General features: G+C 43.4%; 1 protein-coding gene across 4 annotated transcripts in view; it reads right to left on the reverse strand.

Moving 5' to 3' along the window:
• Eps8 (epidermal growth factor receptor pathway substrate 8) overlaps positions 1-15,818 on the reverse strand; it is a 173,621-nt gene that overhangs the window by 102,191 nt on the left and 55,612 nt on the right. The window contains exon 1 of one of the 4 annotated variants that reach the window (XM_029478487.1): positions 14,750-14,924. The exons of the other annotated variants lie outside the window; for them this stretch is intronic. The gene's annotated coding sequence lies outside the window, so the exon portion shown is untranslated. Of the gene's footprint in view, positions 1-14,749; positions 14,925-15,818 lie in introns of those variants that run through there. 4 annotated transcript variants of the gene reach the window in all.

Genomic DNA, 15,818 nt, shown 5'->3' on the forward strand with positions numbered 1-15,818 from the left:
CACTGCTGTTAACGTGACAAAATGCTGGGACACTATCTGCTCTGAGTCAGCAGGAAGTAGTTAGTGACGTGTCAGTAAAGGTGGATGAGAGGGATATAGCTATCATTTTCCTAACACTAGTAAAAACCGCAGAGGCTGGGACCATTGTAAGTTCGCCTTTGTGGGCTGAGATGGCTGATGCCATAGGCAAATCTAAGGCACGTGGGTATTACTGCCTTCCTCACCTTTCTAGAACAAAAGTGTTGAGCAGAAGTCATCCTGTGCCGTATCATGTACTTGGAATGGCACGGGCTTGGTTACTGCCGGTTCTCTTCCTTCTAGAAAGTGCTATGACTACACTCACCTTTACTAGTAACCATGCCTACTTCCTCCTCTGCAATCATATTATAGAGGCACACAGACAAGCTACAGAACTGACAGCTGAGACCCCCAGATCCCAAACGACAGGAGGCCAGTTACAACTGACAGCAAGACAACCAAGCAGAAAGAGTAGGCGATGTCACCACCTGCCCTTCTGGATGTAAGTACAGCCCCCCTTTCCATTCCTGGGATTTGGTCCTAGTTAATCACATCTCTCCCCACGTCTTCCCCACACACACTTTAAACAACTTGCCTTCTCAAAACCAAGCTACGGGGCCTGTACGGCGGCTCAGTGTAAAATGCTGGCTGCCAATGCTGACTGCCTTACTTTGACTTCCCAGAACTCACAAGGTAGGAAGAGAAAACTAACTTCTGAAAGAGGTCTCCTGGTCTCCCCTTGTAAGCCATGACACACAGGCAGGCACACACATCCACACATGTACATGCACACAAAGAATAAATTAAAATATAGTTTTAAAATGTTCAAATTCTCTTTATATATCCAAACCCCTTTTGACAGGTGTAAGAATGTAAGACACTAATAACATGAGAGAAGGTAAGAGAAGTGTCTAGGAAAAAAAGTCTCATCACAGAGTGCCAACTTTTGATGTCATACACACTCCCTAAACTCACCTAAGCAGAATGACCAATCGAATGTCATTTATCTGAAGATAGATATCCAAATGCAAACTACAATTGGAGAGACCCAATTGGACATACACTACAGACATGAAAAGAGACAAACATGTATGATAAATAAATGAGAAGAAGAGCTAATGTGTTCACATAAAAATAAAAGACAAGGGCTGGAGAGATGGCTCAGGGGTTAAGAGCACTGACTGCTCTTCCAGAGGTCATGAGTTCAATTCCCAGCAACCACATGGTGGCTCACAACCATCTGTGATGAAGTCTGATGCCCTCTTCTGGTGTGTCTGAAGACAGCTACAGTATATTCATATACATTAAATAAATAAATCTTAAAAGAAGAAGAAGAAGAAGAAGAAGAAGAAGAAGAAGAAGAAGAAGAAGAAGAAGAAGAAGAAGAAGAAGAGACAAGTCACAATGGTTCTGGAGCTAGGGTTCGGTCCCAGAACCTGAATTAAGGGCTATCGGTATGTTTATACATATTAATTCACACTCCACCAGCAAGCCCTACACATTATTTATGAGTGGAATCATAACTGAATCTTTGTCTATAGAAGCATGAGACTGAGGAGTCACAGAAACATTGAAGAAGCTGAATTGCAGAGTTAGTTATACAAGAGTCCGTAAGTAAATACAGCAGTGACTTCACTTTCCACTGGCCAGGTTTAAGATATACCAGGAAATACAGGGTAAAGTTACTTAAGAATTTAGAACCTTCAGCCTTCAGCCTTGGAACCACAGTACAACTCCAACATGATAAGATCTCGGTCATGATTTGAATATGCTTGGCCCAGGAGGTGGCACTATTTGGAGGTGTGGCCCTTTGGAGTAGTTGTGTCACTGTGGATGTGGGCTTTAAGACCCTCATCCTAGCTGCCTGGATTCTGCTAGCAGCCTTCAGATGAACTCTCAGATCCTCCTGTATCATGCCTGCCTGGTTGCTGCCATGCTCCTGCCTCAATGATATTGGGATGAATCTCTGAGCCTCTGAACCTGTAAGCCAGCCCCAATTAAATGTTGTCCTTATAAGAGTTGCCTTGGTCATGATGTCTGTTCACAGCAGTAAAACCCTAACTAAGACAATCCCATTGGGAAATTTTAACCAGAAACCCAGCAACTCTTGCAAGTGGGGAAAATAGAGGAGAAAAACCTTGGCCCTCTCTGTGTTCCATGACTATGACAGGTCAGAGCGGAGAGGCCTTAGCATCAAGCAGGGTAGCATTCACATCCGCCATCTGCAACCTTGCAGGTGCCCTCTCTAGCCCCGCCCCTGAAACAGGAGACTGGTTGGTAAAACTCTAACACTCTAGGAAATTTTCCCAAGTCAAATTTAAGAAGAAAATCTACTCCGTTAGATTTTGCGATAAAACGCAAAAATTAGTGATTTTACTCTTTTCAATAAAAAAAAAAATGTAATTTCCAAGGGAGAAAAATGAAATAACCAAATAATCAGAGAATCCATTGCTGACAGAGGAAAGGCATAAGGATGGCATGTATAAATTCACCTCTCAAAGGGTCCAATAACCCTTCCACAGACTCTCCCACTTCCTCTGAGAATTTCCATTTAAACAGACTGATAAAACAGGCCACAGAGAAAGGATTTCAGAGAGGAGGGAAATGAAAGCTTTGGGGACACAGCCTCATGCTTTCTCTGCCTATTAACTTCTCCTTTAAACACTCCTCAGTTCGCCGGACACAGAGGACAATCGTGTCCCTGCAGCTGGCTAAGAGAATGGCCATCTGACAGAATACGCCATGTTAAATCACATTGAAAATGATGGCTTTTAATGTATCCTTTCAGCAAAATGATAAAGTCTGCTAAGCAATGATAGATGCTTCCACTTTCAGCTCATTAAAATCCCACGTACTCTGAGGTGCTCAAGCAGAGGCCATGGAGGGCAGGCATCTCATACAGGGTTATCAACTCTGGAGTAATTTTAACCTCAACTCTTAGCTGGGCAGAAAGGCATTACATAAGCTTCATGCCCTTTTGTCTACAATGGCATCGTATATAGCACTGAGGAAGTGGGAGAGGAAGGAAGAAGAGAGGGTCAGTTGGCGAGCACACAAAGGGCCTGTGAAGACAAAAAAAAAAAAAAAAAAAAAAGAGGCAGAATGCTCAAGCTTAATTGAACCACAGACCAACAAAATATCATTTTGCCAATACACTCTTTTTAACAAGCTAATACCATGTACATGGTCTTGAAAGGTTAAACCAGGTAGCACAGCAATAAATAGAATGAACTGGCTGCTTTCAGAGTAACAGTCTAGAACAAGCTTTGTCAATAGCTGGCTGGGACGATAGGACCCAAGGCTGTCCTTTGGAACTAAACCTGTCATTAGATCTGTACATCAAATGGTCCCTGAGGCTTGTGCATTACTAACAAGTAAAGGGTCAGAGAGGGCTTTAATCGGAGAGGCAAGGTCCTGAAAGGAGACAGGACACAGGTGGGTTGAAAAGTGGCCCAACTTTTCTGGATACCACATCACCAGATTTGCCCAGGCAGCAGAATGTAGTTACAGCCATTGGCTGGAAGTTAACATAATGAAGGCTTACCATCGATCAGCAAAATATTAAATGTTGTTTTCAAGTTTATGCTTTGAGGGAGATAAAACGGCGACTCTGCCACCCAACTGCTGACCTTGGTTAGCATGCAGACCCAGCTGCTGACCTTGGCTAACTGACAGACCCAGCTGCTGACCTTGGCTAACTTACAGACCCAACTGCTGACCTTGGTTAGCTTACAGACCCAGCTGCTGACCTTGGTTAGCTTGCAGACCCAAAACCTTATAGTGAATTTTTTTTCATGTTGGGAGAGAGAGAGANAGAGAGAGAGAGAGAGAGAGAGAGAGAGAGAGAGAGAGAGAGAGAGAGAGAGATCATGTGTGTGCATGTTAGAGGCAGCCACATGGGTCAATGTCAGGTGTCCTTCTCCACACTTCTATGAGGTCTAAAAGGTAGAGTCTGTAACTGAAACTACATCCTATTGGTTCAGCCATTCGGCTAGTTTAACTGGCCAGGGAGCCCTAGAATTCTTCTATCTTTACTTCCAGGCATGTGTAGATTACGTGGATGCTAGGGATTCGAACTCAAGTCCTTGTGTTTATGTGGTAATTCTCCTGTAATCAGCATTCTGATAACATTACCCAATTCCTCTGTGTGCCTGATGGGGTAGGGCGAGGCGTGTAGAAAACATGTTCAATAAGCCTTCATCAGGTGATGGTTTCCTATTATCAAAAGCCATGGGCTTGTAACCTAAACCTGGCTCTCTAACTTAGTGTACTATAGGGTCACAGTATTCATTAATGTAGGCACTGAAACAGAGCTGTGAAGAACTCGGGTTCACAGGCAAAGACAGGTTCAAATCCCAAGTCTGTCACTTCTGTCAGCCACACTACCTCTCTTGGCCACTTGGTTGTAACAACTGTATCTTCTACATAGACTGAATGGAAGAACATAGTGAGAAGCAGTGCACAGTGCCCCGTTACCTGGGTAACAAAGACCATACATCTCTGTACTTCCCCTTCCTTAGCCTGGGTGGTACATAGGACCAAATGAGACAACAGCCACCATAAGTCCTCTTCACTTGAGAGTGGCAGTGGACACGGTGGTCATACTATCTTCTCACTATGCAGGAAGAGCACATTCCATGGTAAAGCATGAACAAAGCTCTGGGATCTAGGCTTAGTCCTACAAACACAGATGAGCAGTCAGTGCTCTTAGCCACTGAGCCATCCCTTCAGCCAGCCACACTGTCTTTTATTTCTCTTGAGTGTTCTAGTCTTTGCTGACTTAACATAAATGTTTTATAACTTAAAATCAAAATATTATTCGTGACTTAGTTAGTCAACCCTCAGGCTTATGAACTTTCAACAGTCAGTGTTATATTATAAAGTTTTAAACGCCACCAAAACATTTCTTTTCATTGATATTACGATTTGACAAATGTAAGATTTACAGTCTTAAAAATTAAGTACAAAAAAAAAAAAAACCCAAACTTTGTCAAAGTTGCCTGTGCCTTTAAATAATACAGGCATTAATCTCAATCAGTGATAATTCTATTTTGAAACGTGGTTGCCCGCTGTGTGTGTGGGTACTTATGAAATGGCCACTCTGTGTAGATTTTTTGAGACTCTTTTTCTTCTGTTCCGTACGTATGCATGCATGACACCCACACAGCTCTCTTGGCACACTCTGCTTTGCAAGGTGGTGTGTTTACAGGGAGCACAGTATCGAAAAGAATGCAGATTGCGTTATTTTCAAAAACCCATCAATCTTCTAAGTTCTTGTCTCTGGGGGCTTAAGAATGGCATGAAAATAAACTGCTCTCCAGTTCATCTTCAGTCACTGTCACCCGTAACAGTGAAATAAAAGTCACCATCCACAGAGGACAACCCACAACCCAGTGTTTTCTCAGGAGATGGGCTTTTTAATTTTACGTTGTTTACTTTGAGGCAAATGCTCGTCTTCATTCCAGTAGGCTAGTACTGTCCTCAGATCCATTCTAATAAATAAACATAAGGTGGCAGATCTCTTCTGCTGAATAGTTAAGCCAGCTTCTGTTCATCTATGGAGCCTATCTGAGCCACAGGGTTCAAGGATGCCAGGAGGACACTGCCCACAGTATTGACTGAGATGGCAGCCATGAGCCTGCATGGGTCTGGCTAGATCCATCCTCTGTGTACACATTATGGTTAGGCAGCTGACTATGGGCCTCCTAACCATGGGAATAGGGCTGTCTCCGACTCTTTTGCCTGCTCTTGGGGCCCATTTCCTCCTACTGGGTTGCCTCATCCAGCCTTGACATGGAAGTGTATACCTAGACTTACTGCAACTCATGTAGAATTCTGTTGCTATCCCTGGAAGGCCTGTTCTTTTCTAAAGGGAAATGGGAGCAATTGGTTTGGGGGAGAAGGATGGTGGTGGTTGGGGGGTAGTAGAAGGAGTGGAGGGAGGGAAGGGTACAGTCAGGATATAATATATGAGAGAAGAATTCACTTACAAAGTCTCAGAGGGCTCAAGAAAAGCTGTGTGTGTGTGGAGGGGGGGGACAAGGCTTGGAGTGTATACAGAACTTTCCTTTCTATTATTTGTGAGTGCATCATGCATGAGTGCATGTATCATGCATGTGTGTGCATGTGTGCATGTGTGTATGTGTTTGTGTATGTGTGTGCATGGTGTGTGCATGTGTGTGTGCACATGTGTGTGTGCATGTGTATGTGTGTATGTGTTTTGAGAGACTGCCATGCCGCCCAGCTCTTCACCAATGAGCTATATCTCAATCCCCACATTTTCATTATTCTTTATTCTTGTGTATTTAGCCTTATCAAACAGGACTGCACTGGGATCACCTTTACTCACACAGCAATTCACCACTGTGTAGCCCTAGCTTTGTTCATCAGCTTTGCAAAGATCTTATGGCAGCAGGCTTGACTCAACACTTTGCAAGGACAGGAGATGGTAAGCAAATATACAGCTCCCTTAATTAAGGTGGAGTAGTGTGTATTTATCACACAGGCATCTTAAGTGTTCGCTGAGATTTTCCTAAGAGTGGGATGTCTGCTTTAGCAAAAAGATGTGGGATCTGTTCTTTAGGCTAAACAAAAACACAGATGAAAGGAGACACATAGACCATACAAGCAGCATGTCCACAGCGGACACCATAAACAGTAACTGCAACATCAGTCTAACAAAATCATGCTTAGATGTAAGGCAGGGCTAAAGAGGTCTTCCAGTGGTAAGAGAGCTTTCTTCTCTTCCAGGAGAACCCAGTTCAGTTCAGCATCCATACCTGGCAGCTCATAATCACTCTAGCTGGCTCTTTAAACCTCCAGAGGCCTGTCTGCACATGTGACATGTGTGCGTGTGGACCCACACACATATAAAGGTAATATCTTCAAATAAGGAAAGGTGAAGAAATTTCCTCTTAGCATTGTGACAAGTGCCTGCAGTCACCGAACTTTTAAGACTAAGGCAAGAAGATGCCCAGAAATGTGAGGTCATCCGAGAGACTACCTGGTAAGACTCTGGCTCTCAAGGAGGAGGAGAGGAAGGAGAGAGAGGGGGAGGAGAAAGGGCAAGAGGAGGAGACAGCAGAAATGGCTTCAACACAGTAACTACTGAGAAGCTGGTAGTAAAACCTAAGTGAGCAGTCAAGCTGGCCCCAGGAAGCCAGCTACCTTCTCTCCTACAGTTAGGAAGGCTCTGGAGGGAGTTGGTATCTGCCTATCTCCCAAAAGAAATGAAAGGACGATAGAAGCCAGAAAGCTTGGGAATGTCTTTTGTAGGAAGTCCATGTTGAAGAACAAAGCCAAAGCAGAAAAGTTAATAAATAAAGACAACAGAAACGGGGACCACCAGTGATGGACTCACATGTAGAGGAATCTGGAATTCTCTCCTCTTCTTTGAGGAGAGCAGAGTCAGTCCCTGTGGCTGTCAGACAGAAAGCCTTATAAACAGATCCCTGGATGAGGCAATACAAACTCCACAGAGCTCAGACATGTGCCTAAGTTCCCGGAGAAAATTCTGAGTAAAGTCCCACAGTGCTGACACCAGCCAGATGGCTTACAAGAATGGTCTAGAAGCCAGGTGTGGTGGTACATGCCTATAATACCATTACACGGGAGGCAGAGGTAGGAAAATCAAGAGTCCGTGGCCACCTTTGGCTACATAGTAAGTTTGAGGCCAAGCTGTGCTATGTGAGAATCTGTCTCAAAAAACAAAACAAATCAGAAACAAAGAGTATTAAAAAAGAGAAGGTTTTTTGGCAAAAGCTAGATTTTCCCCAGATCTCAGCAAATGTTGAAAATACACAAATCCATACAACATAATGTTTTCTTGACACACACATCACAGACATAGAAAGTTATCCTCATAGCAGAATGGAAACAAGAAGCAGATTTTCAAGGGACAATATCACTTCTCAGCCTTCTGACTGTGACCAAGTGCGATGTGATGGCGGTTTCTACCCTTTTGTAAATCTAGCTGGTCACAAGCTCTCCCCTGTCACCCATGCCTCCTGAGAAACAGTCCTCTGTGCTGCCACATGGTCAGCCTAGATGCAGAAATGACTGTGCATTCCATGAATGATGCGGAAGTGAAGGTGAGAGGGTGGATACTGTGTAACACAGTGTGGAGAACTGCAACACCCCTCTGTGCACACTGAGTCACAAGCGGGAAGCGGTGTGTCACATCCACAAGTGGACTAAGATGAATGTTGTCATATGTGACAGACTTACGGGTGAGACAACAATGGCCGTAATTCAGCAAGTGAGATTTTTCCTGCGTTCAAAGTTCATGATCTCCCTCAAATCACCATCGCACCCAACAAATGCTTTTCATTTGTTCAGTTCACTCTGAGTCACCCTTCACCAACCACACCCGTACTGCTCACATTCCCCATGCTGCCGACAGCTGCTGGGATCACTTAATAGCTGACTGAAGACAGATCTAGGATTCTCCGCAGCTTAGCTTGTGTCTCGGGGGAAGACCTGGTTGGGCATCTTTTCCTTTGGGCACATGGAATGCACATCTCTCCAAACATCAGCATTTCATTTTATTTTCACCTCTCACATCCCCCGTTATTACATCATATTTTAACATTTGTTTTAAGGTTGTAGATGTGAACTTTAAAACAACTGACTCATGGTCACAGCTTACATACAGTAAAGCAAAAAATGTCAGTGTTGACTCATTAAAATAAAGGACGGGCAATTGAGTTTCCTGTCTCAAATGCTATTGTCAGCTTTGATTTACTTCTTCCATAATGGTTCACCAAAGTACAAGGCTTGTCGGCAGTAGGAATAACCATTCTCTACCAGCTCTGAGGGGCGAGGAACCATGGGACGTGGAGAAGCTTCTGCTAGCTCCCACTGAAAGAAAACAATCCGGAAATTAGGAGCTTTGATGTAGCTAATTCTACCAAATCCCCACTTTTGCCCTCTGCCTCCCTGCTCCTTTGTGATGGAAATTTAACCTGTTGTCCAATGTGTGATCAACCGGTAGTAAGAAAACACAGGTGACCTAAGCCATGAGAATCATTCCAACTACAAAACTAGACAGGCAATTCATCACCATGGTAACAAGCTCAGAAACAGACACAGAAGCCAGCTCATGGGTGCCATTTTGAAACCAGGGGGTGATTTGCGTGTGTGTGTGTGTGTGTGTGTGTGTGTGTGTGTGTGTGTGTGTTGTGTGTGGAATTCACCCAGTGTCCTGGGCCAAACTACTGACGACCCAGGAGGTGAAGCTGAAGAAGCCATAGGAGTACCCCTTTAGCAGTCTCAGGTCCTGGTGTACGGAAAGAGGGTTCTTTTCTAGAAAGACTTGGAGAATATCATCCAAACACAGAGATTCTTGGGAACGCCCTGCTGAGTGACACACTGATCCAATAAACTGGAAGGGTCTGAAGGTCTGCATGACACCTCACACTGGGAGGAGCACTCAGAGAAGAACACAGAACTTCTTACAAAGTGTAAAGCCCAAGGACACTGGTTCTGCTGTTTGCATTTCTATCTCCTGAGTTTATTCTGAATGCAAATAATGTTTTATGTCTGAGATCCCAGAAGGCCATCACGTCTGCGGCAGGAGTGATGTATGCAGAAATGCTATACGTATGGGATATTTTGATATCAGGCTTCTGAAGGAAATTTCAAGTAAATAAAAGTGGGCAGAAAATGTTCAGTTAAGAAAAACAAACAAACAACAAACAAGGGCTAGAATGGAAGAAAATGTGCACAAATCTTATTTCCTTCAGCATGTCCTCCAAAGTGGCGTACACCCCGATTTGTGAAAAATTCCCAGCTGGACTCTTCTTATTCTATCTGAGAGAGGCTTTGTTAGAGATTAATTTCAGGTATATTTACTTTGGTTGTGTACACACAGGAAGACACACAGGTAAGGCACAGACGAGGAGGTCAGATTACAACTTGCTGGCCCCTTGAGAGACTTCACACTCCTCTGTCATTTCTCAGGTATAATTTTGCTGGACACTAAGTTCCGACTTGGCTTTGACACTATAGGACACTGATCTTCAGAGCTTCTTAAAACACCAGGAATGATCTTCTCACTCTGTCCTTCTAAAAGTGACGTCATCTCCTATCCCTCTGGCTCCTTTTAAGATCTTCTCTTTGTTTTGGGGATTCCTACGGCTTGAGGAATATACATTATCTGTGAGTGCAAGGGAGTCTACCCCATACTTTGATGGTTGTCATTAATTTTGGAAAATTCTCAACTACTTCTCCCTTGAATGTTTCTTTTGATTTCTTCCTTTTCTTATGGTATTTCCATTATGAATAGAGTATGCCCTGCCTGGCTGTCTTGAAGTTTTAGATATTCTGCTCAATGCTTTCTCATTCTTTGCTTCTCGGTTTGGAAAGTTTCCATTTCCTTCTTCAAGTCCAAGGATTCTTTCCTCATCCCTCGGCTGCTATTTCTGGAGGCAAAGGAGTTCAAAGGCTCAGGGTATTTCTGATGCAGCAGTTTTTGTTACTTCTAATGCGCTTTTAATTATATCCTACAGATTTGGATAATTTTGGCACATCCTGCTTTCATTTCTAGTTGGTTTAATGTATTTTTAGTGTGCATTTGTGTGTGTGTGTGTGTGTGTGTGTGTGTGTGTGTGTGTATGTGTGTGTTGAAGGGGAATGTATGCTCATGGGTGTGTTCATGTATTGGAAGACCAGAGATCCACATCAGGTGTCTTTCTTGATCACACTCCACCTTATTTTTTGAGACAAGGTCTCTCTCTGACCCTGGAGCTCATCTTCGCAGCTATGCTGGCTGGCCAGGGCTCTCTAATAAGTCCCTATCCCCACCTCCCTATTGCTGGGACTGCAGACCTACACTGTTGCACTCAGTTTTTATTTGAATGCTGGGGGATCTAAACCTGGGGCTTTGTGTTCATATGCCATGAGTACCGACTAAGCCACCTCCGGCTCATGTTTACTTATTTCTCGAGAATTTCTCCTTACCCTAAAAACTATTAGAGTATGTTGCTTATTTCTAGGGCTTTGGAGGCTTGCCTGTCCTCTTTGCCCTGTTGATTTACAGTCAGTTCCTTGCTACTCAATGACTACATGCTCTGTGATCCCAACCCATATGATGGATAGAGGCATTGACTTAAAGCTCCACTTGGTATGACTAACTCCCCAGGTTTGTGCAACTCCACTCCCTTCTTGTATAAATGTTTCCAAATTACTCCAGGGCCAGGACCAACGGAGCATGCCTGCAATCTTAGCACATTCAAGACAGAGGTGGGAGACTCAGTATAAGGTCAAGACCAGCACAGTCTCCATAGTGAGTTCTAGGTCATTAGAAGCTATAGAGTGAGATCCTGTCTCAAGTCTGGGGGTGGGGAGAGGAGGAGGAGGAAGAAGAAGAAGAAGAAGAAGAAGAAGAAGAAGAAGAAGAAGAAGAAGAAGAAGAAGAGAAGAGAAGAGAAGAGAAGACTCATAGTACATTTTCAAAGGCCTAGATCTGAATGGCTATGGCTATGGTCCTGATCTCTCAATCTCTCTCTCTCTCTCTCTCTCTCTCTCTCTCTCTCTCTCTCTGTCCCTCCCTCTCCCCCCTCCCCTTCCCTCTCCCTCCCTCCCACTTTTTTCCTATCCACATCTTCCTTCCTATCCTCTTGTCTTTTACAGGCCTAGCTCACTTTTCATTCTTTCCATTAAAATCCCAAGGACACGTCTACTGCTCAGAGAGCACTTGCCAGGAGCCTGAGTCCCGCCATGCACATATACCCTTGCAATACACACTAAGTAACTATCTGTATTGAAATTTCACACTACGGTCTGAAGGAATTTAAATTTCCAGCATCTATACACCAGGCCCTATTCATTATTGAATAATAGTTCACTTAAGATAACTTTCCATTTTCTGATTTTATCAAAACTATATAAAATATAGTATCTATGTAAGTTTGGTTCCAAAAGTAAGAGCCAATCTATCTATGATAAAAATGACCTGTTCATAACAGGATTTTTTTCCCCTATGGTTTTCAACGTCAGTTGAAAAATCACATTGACAATTATAACTATTATTTAATTAATATCTGTGACTACACATGCTCCAATACTCAATCATATATCCATTCCACAAATATATAGGTATGATGATCTTGATTTTTTTTTTTTTACAACTAATGAAGTAACTGCTTGGAATGCTTGCTCCTTGCCCAAGGGGCACACAGAGGCAGGCTTCAAGTTCAGATTTTGATAACTGTAAGATGTCTGCGGCCAGACACCATGAGAAAAATAAATTAAACACTGCTTTGCCGCTTAGCAGTGGCTTCTATGTTGCAGTTTATAGTACCACCACAGCACATTTTCCAAGACAATTTGAAAAAGAAAACTTTAACAAGATCAGCTGGCTCCAGATCACAGGAACGTGGAGGCAGCTTCAGAACCAAAGCTTTGAGACAAAAAGAATCCTGATTGTGAGCCTGAAACTATGAACTCTTCCAAGACGGAACTTTCACTCCCCCTGGCGTGTTCTCTACCTTTGCTACCTTGGTTGCTAAGGAACATTACAGACCTTACAATCCGACAGGCGCTGATTAACACCTGTGAGGGCAGGCCCCTGCTCCTCATCAATGCGCACCTGTCATTGTTTCCATTACAAACTCCCCATAAGAATCATATTCCCAGCTTAGGATCCTGTCCGACTCCACTTCATGTCCTCAGAAAACAGTGACCACCCACGTGACCAAAAATGTGGAGACAAACTGTGAATTGTTCTTTATCTGCATAGAAATAAGAAAATCTTCACCTGCACAAGACTCTAACACTTCTAAAATTAATTCATGAACGACATGTTTCCACACAGCAGTCAGTCTGTCCTATTTACTCTCAGACAGGAAGATCTGTGGACAATACACATCACAGGATTTTAAAGGCCTGTCTTCACGTGACAAGGAAATTAACCTTTTGGAGAAAATTGGAAACATTCTAACAAGTGCAACATGGATTTGGTTTGGGTTTTGTTTGTTTGATTGCTAGTTTTACCAAACCCTGTAAACAGGACATTTGTAATCTTAAAGATAATTATTTTTAAGCGTTAAACTCAAAACAGAGCCAAAAGTCAGTTTTTCTACCATTAAAAAGCTGTTTTTGCTGACTCCGGCCTTTTTACAGATTTATGCGAATGAAGTTCCTGTGAAAACTCAAAAGTCCTAAACTGTTTTCTGGATAGAAGAGGGTGATTTGTTTTCTCTAATATTCTTTCTAAAACGATTTCATTTTGTCTTAGAGCAGTAGTGTCAACCATCCCCAGCAGTGAGGTTTTATCTAGCCCTACAGCCTGTATTCTCAGAGTCTGAAGTACAAGACAAAGATTAATGGTATACATGTGTTTGTGTGTAGACAAAGCAAGCTGCATGATTAATCACCATAAGCCTGGATTTACTGTTGTTGTTGTTGTTGTTGCTTGGGTATTTTTGGAGACAGCACTCAGGATGAGAACCGGGAACTCGAGTGCTAAGCAAGCACCGGCCCTGTCAGCTACATCCGGAGCCCATCGTAGCTACTCTTTAAAAACCTGACGTTGAGGTGCAAATGTTCGTCTTGTGTATAAAAAAGAAACATGAGCTGAAAAGTTCATTCTTTTCTTTTAAAGTGGTAATGCTTTTTTTTTTTAAAGTTGAACTAAAAGACCATAAACCTAAGGTCAAGTTGTGTACCTTATAGAGTCCCAACATGATCCACAAACACAGCTCATAAGTGACCAATTAACTCATTTCTCTGAAGAGGCAGTATCATCAGTCAGGTAAGGTGACCCGTGGCCAGGCCTGGACTTGCTCATCTTAACAAACGAGATTAGCACACCTACCATGTAGAGTCTCTCAGGATGACCTACAGTACTAACAGGTCTTTCTTAAATCACATTCATATGGAGCAAACCCACTTGAACAGAACTCCCCCCATGTGACTGTGGCAAGGGCGACTATGGAGAGAAGATGGACAGCGATAGTAACCCTTACCTGACACTTGTGCTCTGTCCCCTCTCCACACGTCTCCTTAAACCCTAACTAACAATTTATAAACAAGGCCACATGACGCCATCTTACAGCTATGACTGCACAGGCTCGAGTAAGCTCACACCAGGAGTTTTCTTAGTATATAATGAAGACTATAAGTCTCTAATAGAGAAGTACACAAGGCCCCCACCCCAAATCAAGCCAACCTCCCCCCCCCCCATTCTATACTCATTATCTAAATAAAAAGGCAATGTCTGGAGGACTTTACAGCTGTTACTTTGAAGTAACTAATTTCTTTTGGGGTTGACGGAACACAAAGCAAAACTGAGAATCAGTGCTTATTAAAGGCGCAAAAGTATCTGCTTTGCAAGGATAAAAAGAAGACACAAAACTTAGCAGATGAGCCAGCCAAGCAGGAGGTTACAGGGTCAATGGACAAAGAATCAGAACCACTGAGCCTGCTCTGGTGTAAAGGATGTCCGGTTGATCATTGCTTACAACCTGAGTGCTACTCCTCAGTTGCTAAGAGAGGAACCAGGTACACTGTGGAAACAATACGACATTTTGTTCCAGACCCATAAATAGTCGCACAACCCATTAGACAGAAGAAGGCCCGACCAACTACCTACAAAGGAATGCAAAGCCTCAGAAAAACAATCTTATCACCATCAATCCAGTACTTGTGAAATAAACAAGAAGAAGGAAATACAGCAATCCTGCTCACTAAATAGAATCTGGCACATTAAAAAGAAAAGTCTCCAGCATACCTTCTAAGAGAGCGAGGAAGCGTGGGAATGTGTGAAATCCTGAGCCACACAGACAGGGGAGCACATGTGCGCAGTGGGCTGAGGAGCAGCAACAGGAGTAAAGGAAGTTAAATATTGACGGTGACGAGGAACGCCTGCGTGCTCCTACTGAGCCTCGTAGTGGAGCTCTGAGGCGTCCAGATGAATGGCTCAGACTAGAGAAGGGCAAAGACAGAAACTGTTTTTCCACATCAGGAGAGTGAAAACCACTAAAAATGCCATGAGTATAGCTTTAACAGATCATTTTTCATAACCTATAGGTTGATAATTCCCTTAAGTACTTCCTACTAACAGAATTCCAGGAGTGACATGCATGCGTTCACAACCATGCGATTCCTCCTCCCCCCATCCCACTGCTCCACACTTGCCTCTTCCCTTGCCCTCACACTGCTCCACACCTGACTTCTCCTTTCATTCTGCGCATTTACTCAGCCACAGGCATCATCACAAGCTCCATCTCACTACTAGTCCAGGGGTGTCAGGCTAAAATAACTGTCAATTTCTCCATGCTGAAAAAGAGTCTCTGCATAAAATCGCTAACTCTCATTTGATCCCCTGTGGTAATTCACAATGTTAACCCCTTGACCTCTCAATTTTTCAGATGTAAAATATCAGTTTATTCTACAGTATTATCAAGGTAAGTGGGGAAATGACCATATCTCTCCTATGTTAAAAAGAGGCACAGTGAGACTAAGATACTCAGACCCCAGATGACAACAGCCGAGGGCATCTGAGGCAACCAGGCAGTTACTAATGAAGAGCTCTGGACCCCCACCCTGCAGCAGATCTCACCAGCATCACATAAGGGCATCCTGTAGATAATCGGAATGCACTCCTGAGCTTGTGGAAATAACAAGCCGTTTAAGGACTGGCAGATGTCACAGAAAAGGAAGGGGTGGGGGAACAGAAGAGTCAGGTGACAGGGTGGTACACCACAAAGAGAAGCCCTCTAGATACGACAGGACTGTTGTGTGCATGAATTCCTGCTACCATGGATACCGGCATAAGACCTGTACAAGACCAAGCTTGT

This window comes from Mus caroli, chromosome 6, assembly GCF_900094665.2.
Source record: "Mus caroli chromosome 6, CAROLI_EIJ_v1.1, whole genome shotgun sequence".
In the NCBI taxonomy this organism is placed as follows: domain Eukaryota; kingdom Metazoa; phylum Chordata; class Mammalia; order Rodentia; family Muridae; genus Mus; species Mus caroli.